Raw genomic sequence first — 11,923 nt, forward strand, 5'->3', positions numbered from 1 at the left:
CTGTAATAAGTCTCCACCTTTGCTCGACCACCTCCTGTCCGTGGATTCATTCTTCAACTCTGGTGGACAAAGAATCTGGGACATCCTGCCCAGTCCAAAAAATCTGCTTCAATAAAAGAGAGAGAGAGAGAGAGAGAGACTAAAGAAAAATTCTACAGTGCCTGTGGTAGTCAGGATAATGGCTACCCCAAAATGTCCACATCCTAATTCCCAGAATTTGTAAATATATTGTATTATATGGCAAAAAGAACTTCGTATGTAACTTAATCCTACCAGACCTGAGGCCCTGAACCTAACTGTCCCCTATACCTGGGCTTCTGAGCATTAAAGAGAAAAAACCAACATGATATAGAAAAATGTTAGTTACATGCAAACAAGTGGTTAGAATAAAATTGAAATTGGAGACATTGTAGAAAATAGATCTACCTTTCATCTAGCGCCAATATTCCACCTTTGTGTGGAAATTACCAAAAAATCAGTACAGCGGTCTGGTAGGGTTAAGTTAAGGGTCTCAGGATTATCCAGGCGGGCCCAACGTCATCACAAGTGTCCTTAGAGGAAGAAGCAGGTTCCAGAAGCGTGTCTAACAGCCGAGGAAAGTGGGCGGCTTCTGGCAGCTGGAGGGACTAAGCAGACCTCCCCTAGCGCCTCCGGGGGGAACAGCCCTGCTGGCGCCTTGGTTATGACCCACTGAAATCCATATTAGACTTCTGACCTCCTCCACTGTAAAATCCTAAACGGGGGTTAGGCCACTACGTTGGTGGTAATTTGTTACAGCAGCAAGAGGTGCCAGAAACAGCTTCCTTCTTAGCTTCCTAGTAATTAGATGCTTCTCAGAATAAGTTCAGATGTGACTCCAAGCTATTTAAATATGAATGATCAAAGTTAGCTCCATCCGGCCACCTACATTTTTTTTAAAGTTCTGGCTTCTAACATAATTGGAGTCCTACCACAGACGCAGATCCCGGGGTCTGTGGAGGAGCTGACCTGCAGGTGTGGAAGCCGGTTAAGTCGTCTCTGCCTGCGAGGCGGTTGGCTTCCTTTCTGACGCTGGAGCCTGGGGCCCTCGGGGCAGGCTGCAGGGAGAGCAGGTGGGGTGATGGAGGACAGGCTGGGATCCACAAGATAGACCGGGAGCCCGTGGGTGTCTCAGCACCAGCCGCCACCTTTGAGGATGGGGTGTTCTGTGAGAGAAGGTGACACCCCTTGTCAAACAGCTAAGTCACAGGTGGAGAATGAGGGGCTGGGTGGGCAGGCCAAAAGCTCCTGGGTGCCCTGCGTGGGCCTGCGGAGCGTCACAACCCACGTGGCCCGGGCTCCACTCCTGCCTCCCAATCTGCTGCTGCCGCCTGACTTTGGTGGCCCACTCTCCAAGAAACGCAGAGAGGAGGATGCTGAGAAGTGCAGCTCACTCACCAAGTCGGCCCATTTCACAGCTACCACAGGCTGTGCCCGGATTAGCTGGCATCCCTGGGGAAATCCCTTCACTCCGTCTGCACAGTGTCAACAATAATAATGGTCCATGGGTGGAATCTGTGGACAAAAAGGGGCCACATGCTAACCTGACTAGTACAGGGGAGGCCTGCAGGGCAGCCTTGCAAACTCAGAGACCTAAGTAACCACAAGTGATGGTCAGAAATAAAAACGTTTTTAAACTAAAAGCACTTTATGGTGGTTAGTCATGTCGTAGGCCAAGGTATCTTCCCTGACAAAGGCCAATCTTTACCGTAACTGAGTCTGTCTATTATCTTTAGCATCTGTGATAAAATCCTTTGGAATGTCAGGGTAACTCCCCCTTTTCCAGACCCCACAGGGCACAATTAGGACGGAGACCATAAATCCTCTCATTGTGGTACGGTTAATTGCTGGCTGTTACTATCCTGTACACACCTTTGTAAAAGCTTTGTCTATCATCTTACTTTTAATCCAATTCCAGAGGTTTCTCCCCCAACCCCACTTGCCTTCTCCCGCCTCCCCAATCTCTCACCAGTGGCTTTCATGTCACCCGCCTAAGTCTCCTCTTTCGATTGTGATGTATAAAATAAGGTGCAAAACTGCCGCTCTCTAGGGCACCGTCTCAACCCCTTGAAATCTGTTTCCTGCCATTTGTCCCAGTTTGGCTCAAATAAAATACCACATGATCTCACTCATTTGCGGATTATAGAGAACAACATAGACTGATGAACAGGGGCAGACCCAAAGACTGAGAAACAGCGATCAGGCTATCAATCCCCAGAAGGGAAGTAGGGGAGGGCGGGGGTAAGGGGAAGAGATCAACCGAAGGACTTGTTTACATGTATATAAGCCAAACTAATGGACATGGAAAACAGGGTGAAATAAAGGGGGGGGGTGAGGTTGGGGGTTAATGAGGGGGATGAGGACACATTTGTAATACCTTAACTAATAATAAATAAATAAATAAATAAATAAATAAATAGAATACACAACATTCCAAAAAAAAATCACAAAAATTCTTCACAGGTTTGAATATTTCTTATGCTAGCAAATTATGTGAAATAATATAAGCTCTAGGTTCCATGTCTAGACTATAAGATACTCAAATTTTTGAATTAGTTCATTGATCCCACTACTAACTTAAATGCTCAAAGAATGTGCTTTTGGTTTAAATGTGTCACTCATAAAGATAATTAGTTCTTTGAAATGGTGAAAGACATCTACTAGTATTACATGCAAATGTATAAAGTATATTTTTAAATATATTTTTATTGATTTCAGAGAGGAAGGGAGACAGAGAAACATCAATGATGAGAGAGAATCATTGATCGGCTGCTCCCTGCAAGCCCACACTGGGGATTGAGTCCACAACCTGGGCATGTGCCCTGACTGGGAATCAAACCATGACCTTCTGGTTCATAGGTCAGTGCTCAACCACTGAGCCACACCAACCAGGCTAAAGTATTTTATTATTATTATTTTTGTAAAAGAAATTCTCTTTTTTAAAAAATATATTTTATTGATTTTTTGCAGAGAGGAAGGGAGAGGGATAGAGAGAAACATCAATGAGAGAGAAACATCGATCAGCTGCCTCCTGCACACCCCCTACTGGGGACTTGCCCACAACCAAGGTATGTGCCCTTGACTGGAATCGAACCACAGGCAGATGCTCTATCCATTGAGCCAAACCAGTTAGGGCTAGGGTAAAGTATTTTATACTAAACCAGAGGACCAGTGCCCTGACTTGTGCACTGGTGGGGTCCCTCAGCCTGGCCTGCGCTCTCTCGCAGTCCAGGACCCATTGGGGGATGTTGGACTGCCCGTTTCGGTTTCGGGATCAGGCTGAAACTACAATCCACCATCCCCTGAAGGATGTAATAGTGTGCGAAGCGGCTGGAGAGGACCCAGAGCCCGGGCTGGGCACCATGCTGGTCCCCTCTCATCCCGGTCCCCACTGCTCGGAGGTGATGCCATGGAGGCGGGAGAGGCTTGCCCAGCCACAGCTGCACTCGCCAGCGGTGAGCCTGGCATCTGACACCTATTGGTCAGCTGAGTGGTGCTCTGGCTGTGGGAGTGCACTGACCACCAGGGGGCAGCTCCTGCATTGAGCGTCTGCCCCCTGGTGGTCAGTGCATGTCATAGCGACCGGTTGACCAGTTGTTCGGTCACTTAGGCTATATATAGACTAGAGGCCCAGTGCAAGAATTCGTGCACCAGTGGGGTCCCTTGGCTGGGCCTGCAGGGATCAGGCAGAAACCGGCTTTCTGACATCCCCCAAGGAGTCCTGGATTGTGAGAAGGCACAGGCCAGACTGAGGGATCCCACTGGTGCACAATCGGGGTTGGGGAGGGACCGCGGGAGGGCTCCAGGGCGTGTCCAGCCCATCTTGCCCAGTCCTGATTGGCCGGACCCCAGAAGCAAGCTAACCTACTGGTCAGAGCGTCTGCCCCTTAGGAGTCAGTGTGCATCATAGTGACTGGTTGAACAGTTGAATGGTCTGGCACTTATCATTTTAGGCTTGTATTATATAGGATGGCTCTCTAGTCATAGGACATGAATTTGACTCTGGGCTCCATCTTGTATTGGTTGTGTGGGCAAGTTGTATGAACATGGTGACTGTGTTGTTAGTAAAGGAAGGGTGACAGTTCTTACCTCACAGAGTCATCGTATTAACTTAGAAATGTGGGTACCTGGCACATAGCCAGTGCACAATAAACATTTTCTCATCATCATCATCATTGTTGTGTATAGAACTAAATGCTGACCTCTGTGGGGGGATGTCAGTTGTTCTGTTTTCTTCTTTGTGTTTTTCTTTTTTTTTTTAATTTATTTTTATTGATTTCAGAGAGGAAAGGAGAGGGAGAGAGAGATGGAAACATCAATGAGGAGAGAGAATCATTGATCGGCTGCCTCCTGCACGCTCTCTACTGGGACCCTTAAGTCTCCAGGCCGATGCTCTATCCACTGAGCCAAACCAATTACAGCCTTACATATTATTTTTTAAATAGATCACCACCCTTTGTCTTTTTCACAAGTCCTTTTTAAAAATTTTTAATTTATTTTATTTTTTTTACACAAGTCCTTTCTAAAAAAATATATATTTTATTGACTTCAGAGAGGAAGGGAGAGGGAGAGAGAGAGAAAACATCAATGATGAGAGAGAATCATTGATTGGCTGCCTCCTGCACGCCCCACACTGGGGACCCAGCCCACATCCAGGGCATACGCGCCCCGATGGGGAATCAAACTGTGACCTTCTGGTTCATAGGTTAATGCTCAAGCACTGAGCCATGCCGGCCGGCCGGGCTCACGGTCTTTTTGACTCCATTCACATGGCCCCCATTTTATCTTCCGCTCCTCCATATATAAATGTTACAATTAGACCCTTTCTGTGTTCCCAGGATCAGGCATGCATCTCACCCTTTCTATACAGCTTTCTATCATTATCCCGAATTTTTGGCCACCCCTTGCTCCTCCTTGTGGCTTTCCAGAAGAGTGACAATCTGTGTCTAACTCCTCACAGTAAATGCATCTTCTGAATAGCTGTACTGTAAATTCAAATCTGATTAGCTGAGGGGACATTTTCTTCTAGCCAGTAGGTAAGGTATATCCTGCCAAAACCAACTCTACGTTTTCAATGTCTGATTCAAGGAGCAAACATTTCTTCATGGCTACACTGTAATCTAAATTTAGATGCTTCAGCAAAAGTCTCCACATTTTTAAAATATTTATTTCAAGATTCCAAATAAATGCAATGCCAAATTTAGCAACGTCTCAGCACAAGCCTGTTTCATTAACCAAGTGATGGTTTTCTTTTTCTGTAGTTTTGTTTTATTCCTCCTCAAATTTTTATTTTGAACATTCTCAAGGCTATAGAAAAGTTGAAAGAATGGTATTGCCGGGAGCCGGTCCATCCTTGCTGTTTTAAGGGACCTGGCATATATGGCATACTGTTCTTAATATGTTTGCTCACCTTCTTGGCACTATGTGTTTTAACCAAGGTCACCTCTCCGAGAAAGGTTGTTTCCCCAGGTAGAGATTTTCCCCTGAAGTTAGGGAGGGAATAAAACCGCTTCACTAAGTGCCAGGCCGGTAATTAATCTCTTTAACTACAAACAATCATGCTTAAGCTACATAATCTTTACTCCCTGGAATGGAGATAAGAAACACCCTAACCTTTGGACTAGAGATTGATAGGATTGGAATCAACTGGTATAAATACAGATGACACAGAACCTGGACAAGAACCTAGACACAGAACCTAGAGACAGAACATGGCAAAAGATCCGGGACAGAAACTGGCAACAGAACCTAGAGACTTTTAGGATTAACTAGAGACAGAACCTAGCGAGAGAACCTGGCTGAAGATCCTAGAGACAGAACCTGGCTACGGAACCTGGATAGAACATGGCAAGAGAACCTGACTAGAACCTGGTGACCAAACCTGGCTGGAGAACCTAGAAACAACTTGGCTGGAGATTGTGGCTAGAGATCCTGGCAAGGCTGCTGATTAACTGAACGCTGTCTCCGTGTTATTCCCTCTTCGCCGACTCCGTCCACACCTTTGGGGACCCCTGGACCTGCTGGGGTTGGACCCCAGCATGGTATAAAGAAATTTACAGCCCTCGCTAGTTTGGCTCAGTGTGGGCTTGCAGACCAAAGGGTCCTGGGTTCGATTCCAGTCAAGGGCACATACCTGGGTTGCGGGCTCGGTCCAACGTGCAGAAGGCAGCCAATCAATGATTCCCTCTCATCATTGATGTTTCTATCTCTCTCTTTCTCTCGCTTCCTCTCTGAAATCATTAAAAATATATTTAAAAAATAAATTTACATATCATTCATGCATGTCAATTGTTTACTTAAAATTTTTAAAAAATGCTCTTATTGATTTTTAGAGAGAGAAGAAAGGAGAGGGAGAGACAGAAACATTGATCAGCTGCTCCCTGCATGTTACCCACTGGCGACTGAGCCCAAAACCTGGGCATGTGCTGACTGGGAATTGAATCAGGGATCTCTTGGTGCATGGGAGCCACACTGGCCAGGTCCAACTGTTTACTTTTTGCCCCATTTTTTTTGTTTGTTTATTATACTGAACCATTTTGAAATAAAATTGCACACATGAGTTTTCTCCTCAATTAAATATGTGCTTACTAAGAATAAAAGTGATTATAAAAATGAACATTAATCTTTAAAGGTTATCTACTATGCAGTGTATATTCAAATTTCAGTGTATATTCATGTGAGAAATGTTTGTTGTGTAAACCACCAGGTCTATGCTATTTTTGTTATAGCAGCCCAATGGACTACAACAGCTACCCTCCCAACCTGCCCAATTTTTTTAAAAATATTGTTATTGATTTCAGAGAGGAAAGGAGACGGAGAAAGAGATAGAAACATCAATGATGAGAGAGAATCATTGATCGGCTGCTTCCCGCATGTCCCCTACAGGGCATTAAGCCTGCAGCCCAGGCATATGCGCTTGACTGGAATTGAACCCGGGACCCTTCAGTCTGCAGGCCAATGCTCTATCCACTGAGCCAAACCAGCTAGGGCCCAAATTTTTCTTAATCAAAATCCCAGTGGAGCCGAAACCGGTTTGTTTCAGTGGATAGAGCGTCAGCCTGTGGACTGAAAGGTCCCAGGTTCGATTCTGGTCAAGGGCATGTACCTGGGTTGCGGGCACATCCACAACCCAGGAGATGTGCAGGAGGCACCTAATCGATGTTTCTCTCTCATCGATGTTTCTGACTATCTCTCTCCCTTCCTCTCTGTAAAAAATCAATAAAAAATATATTAGAAAAAAAATCCCAGTGGAAGAATGGGAGAAAATATTTGAAAATCATGTATCTAATAAGGAATTAATATCCAGAATATAGAGAGAACTTGTATTTATTTATTTATTTTTATTGCTTAAAATATTACAAAGAGTATTACATATGTCTCCATCTCCCCCCGCGCCCCCCCCCCTTGACAATCCCTCGGCCTCCCCTACCCACCAGTGTCTTATGTGCACTGGCTATGCTTATAGAGAGAACTTTTAAAACTCAACAATAAAAAACAAACAGTAACCTAATTTAAAAAATGGCAAAAGACATCAATAGACATTTTCCAAAGAATTGATACAAAGAGCCAATAAGCTCATGAAAAGATGCTCAGCATCACTGATCATAGGAAAATGCAAATTAAGCAGATATCACCTCAGATTCATCTGCTGGCTACTATTTAAAAACCAGAAAATAGCCCAAACCGGTTTGGCTCAGTGGATAGAGCGTCGGCCTGCGGACTGAAAGGTCCCGGGTTCGATTCCGGTCGAGGGCACGTGCCTGGGTTGCGCGCACTTCCCCAGTGGGGGATGTGCAGGAGGCAGCTGATCAATGTTTCTCTCTCATCGATGTTTCTAGCTCTCTATATCTCTCTCCTTTCCTCTCTGTAAAAAATCAATAAAATATATTAAAACAAAACAAAACAAAACAAAAAAACAGAAAATAACAAATGTGGGTGAGGATGTGGAGAAATTGGAACCCTTGTGCATTGTTGGTAGGCATGTAAATTGGTGTAGCCAGTATGGAAAACAGTATGAGGGTTCCCCAAAAAGTTAAACATAGAATTAACATATGATTCAGCAATTCTACTTATGGGTATATTCACAAGATGAAAGCAGGGATATGAAAAGATATTTGTATACTTGTGTTCATAGCAGCATTCTGCAAAACAGTCAAAAAATGAAAGCAACCCAAGCGTCCATGAACAGATGAATGAATAAACAAACTGGAACTTACATACAATGGAATATTATTCAGCCTTAAAAAGGAAGGAAATTTCTGACATGCTACAAAAGGGGTGAACCTTGAGGACATTGTGCTAAGTGAAATAACCCAGTCACAGGAGGACGACAGGCTGTATAATTCTACTTAGATGAGGTACTTAGAGTGGCCAAAATCACAGAGGAAAAAGAATAGGTTGCAGGGAATAAGAGGGATGGGGTGTTACTGTTTACCGGGTCAGAGTTTGTTTTCCAAGATGAAAAGAGCAATGGCGATGGATTGTGCTGCTGGTTGCACATTGTGGATGTACTGGACTGTGCATCTGCACCAACCCAGACCCATTTTGAGTCCCAGAAGTTCGGGAGAGCAATGAGCTCCCTTGCCAGCACTAGGATTTGTTTCCCCTGATATCTGAGGGACCACCTTATTCATAGTAGCTCAGTTAAATTTGTTGAATTCAATATTTCGTTCTCTTTGGCTTCAAAGATAGTAAGAAATGAAGCAAAAGTGAGTAATCCTGCTACAACAGTTAAGACTGTCGAAATACATTTCTTGTGAAAACCCAAATCAGCACTGGTAAAAATTATAACCTTGTGCAGTAGAATGTGCAGCCAATCCTGACACGGACACATCCAAGAATGAAGACTGTCAGCTTTTTCTCTCAATGAATCATGCATAACAGATGAGTGTACTTAAATTTTTCATATAACTTAAATTTATCATTAGCTTTCATGTTTTTCAACTAGAATTTTCTATGGGTAACATAAAGTTCCTATACATTTTATAAAGAGATAAAATTTAATGTTAACATTTAGTTATGAAGCAAAACTAAAACACAGCAGTAATCCTTCCAGTTAAGGATGTAAGGAAACACTGGACTTAATAATTGTCATCGTCTAGTAAGAACCACAGCCAGCCGAAACCGGTTTGGCTCAGTGAATAGAGCGTCGGCCTGCGGACTGAAAGGTCCCAGGTTCGATTCCGGTCAAGGACATGTACCTTGGTTGCGGGCACATCCCCAGTGGGGAGTGTGCAGGAGGCAGCTGATGGATGTCTCTCTCATTGATGTTTCTGACTATCTCTCTCCCTTCCTCTCTGTAAAAAATCAATAAAATGTATTTTAAAAAAAGAACCACAGCCAGGTCTTCTCAACTTTAACTCTCACCTAAAGTTAAGTCAAATGTACTTTCTAAAGCTTTACTCAATAACATGTGTGTCGTTGTAAAGGTGGGGGGGAACCCACCAGGAATCCAGTTGCTGTAAGCTCTGAAAATCACTGAGGAATAGCATCAGACATCAGTGTGTGCCCGGCACTGGAGATCCTCAGACCCTCTGAGAAAGGAATTATCGCTTCAGGTAAGCCTCGTACCCATCTTCCCTCCCTTCCCCTGGGGGCTCACATTCATATCCAACCAAGAAGGCATGCAGTGACCTGCACCGGCACCACCCTGAGTCCCTCTTGCATCTCTGGGCTGTGGCTTCCCTTCTCCCAATGCTTTTCTATCATTTAATCACATCACCTTACATTTCCATGCCCTCAAGATTTCAAAACACCCACTTACTTACTTGGTTTTAATCCATGTCGAATTAGCTTCTGGAAAGATGTATGTTGATTCTAAAGATGAAACTAGCCACACTGGATTAAAAGAAAACTTGTGAAATTGAATTTGCATCCAATCCTGACAAAATGTGTAAAATTTGAATTTGCTTTATGTGCATTTTGTTCTTTAATTTCACATGTATGATTTTAAAAATGTTAATTTTTATTTGCTTCAAAATAATCTGGACAATGGTTTGATGGCTGTTGGGAGTGACTGTACATGGGGATCAATATACTGTACTGCCTTTGACTATGGGTAAAATTATTCCTAATTAAAAAAAAACGGCACACATCTAACTGTAACGGCCAAATTATGGCATAGTCACATGGTGAACCATTAAGCAAGTATTAACACATTTTACAAATAAAAACTCATATATGAAGGAAATTCACCATGTCTAAAATAACTACTTTTAACTTTGGGGATTAAATGGCTTGACTTTATATTTATTTTTCATGTGTTTTTTAAAAATATATTTTTATGGATTTTAGAAAGGGAGGGGGAGATGGAAACATCAGTGATGAGAATCATTGATCGTCTGCCTCCTGCACACCGGGATCAAGTCCACAACCCGGGCCTGTGCCCTGACCAGGAACTGAACGGTGACCTTCTGGTTCAATGCCCCACCACTGACCAATGCGGCTGGGCTCAGGTCCTTTTTTTTAAACAAAACATCATATATTATTGTTGTACCGTAAACCGACTTGTTACTGAGCTGCTTCCCATCATCTATTTAAGGCTCTTACCTATTCAAAGCCTAATGTTTTGAAACTTTTAGCTGTTTTGCAATTAAGTATTTTTACTGCAAACTCATTAACAATTGTGGATTGTGACAGGCAAATATATACCTTTAGGATATATCTGTAAAGATTAATAGAAATTACCCATATTTTCATTTCATCATGCTTGTTTCAAAGGGGAAAATCTCTAAATCTGACAAAACCATGTTCTCAACATAAAATGCTATACAGCGACGAGGAGGCGCACAGCATGGGGAGACCCGCTGAGGCCGGCTTACTGCTGTTTGGTGGCTGATGACGTGGCCCAGGGGGCTTGGCCGGTGCCAGCAGGAGCGAGTCAGGCTCAGCCAGGGCGATCCTAGGGGCACCTCCTCGCCCAGGCCGGTGTCCCTCCCCTCTGAGCAGGGTCCCATGGGCGGCCTGCTAGGCCGGGAAGACCCTGGAGCCTTCATGTGGCCCAACCTCTGCTCCTGTGCTCACAACCACTTTTGTGGCAGCTGCAGGCCCCTGGTCTCCTTGAAGTGACCTCGCCCAGGGCGCAGGCTGCCGCCAGTGGCGGAACCCCGTGGCTGAGGGTTGGAAATACATTTTTAATGGAAGCAAAAATACGCAAATACAAATCACACCGGGCCTAGTTCTAGCCTAGTCAGTACTTACAAGCTTACTACCTGTGAGTACTTATTTTGCTTCAGAGGACATTAGACTATTTTTCCATTATTGAACCAATGCAATCACACATTTTTAAAGTACAACGTAGCCCTACCCCTAGCCGGTTTGGCTTAAGGGATAAAGCACCAGCCCTCAGACTAAAGGGTCGCAGGTTTGATTTGGTCAAGGGTAGGTACCTAGGTTACAGGTTAGATTCCTGGGCCCTGACAGGGCGCACGTAGGAGGTAGCCAATTGATGTTTCTGTCTCTCCCCTCCCTTTCACTCTCTCTTAAGAATAAAAATCAATGGAAAAATATCTTTGGGTAAGGATCAACAAAAAAGTACAATGTAGATGTGTTCAAGTAATTTATAACCCTTGTGATCAATGGGGTGAGAAATGTCACAGCCAGATCGCCCACACATCCGCGTGCCCTCACATCCAAGTCATTTACAATAAAATAAAATTCTGGAAGTACATGGAACTTGTTTAAATAAAATTTAAGCCAGAACTTAATCCATGTGCCTCAAATAATTCTTTCATAATTGAGATTTTATTGTTTTGAGGATCAGTACACAGACATTTCAATTTGTACACAATTCTTAACATACGTACCAATATGTCAAGTCATGTAGTTGTGATTCTTTTCTGAACAGTTATTCCAGTGACTTTCCAGCTCAAAATTTAGAGGCTGACTTTCCTTAAAGTGATTCATG

This window comes from Myotis davidii, unplaced genomic scaffold, assembly GCF_000327345.1.
Source record: "Myotis davidii unplaced genomic scaffold, ASM32734v1 scaffold512, whole genome shotgun sequence".
Taxonomy (NCBI): domain Eukaryota; kingdom Metazoa; phylum Chordata; class Mammalia; order Chiroptera; family Vespertilionidae; genus Myotis; species Myotis davidii.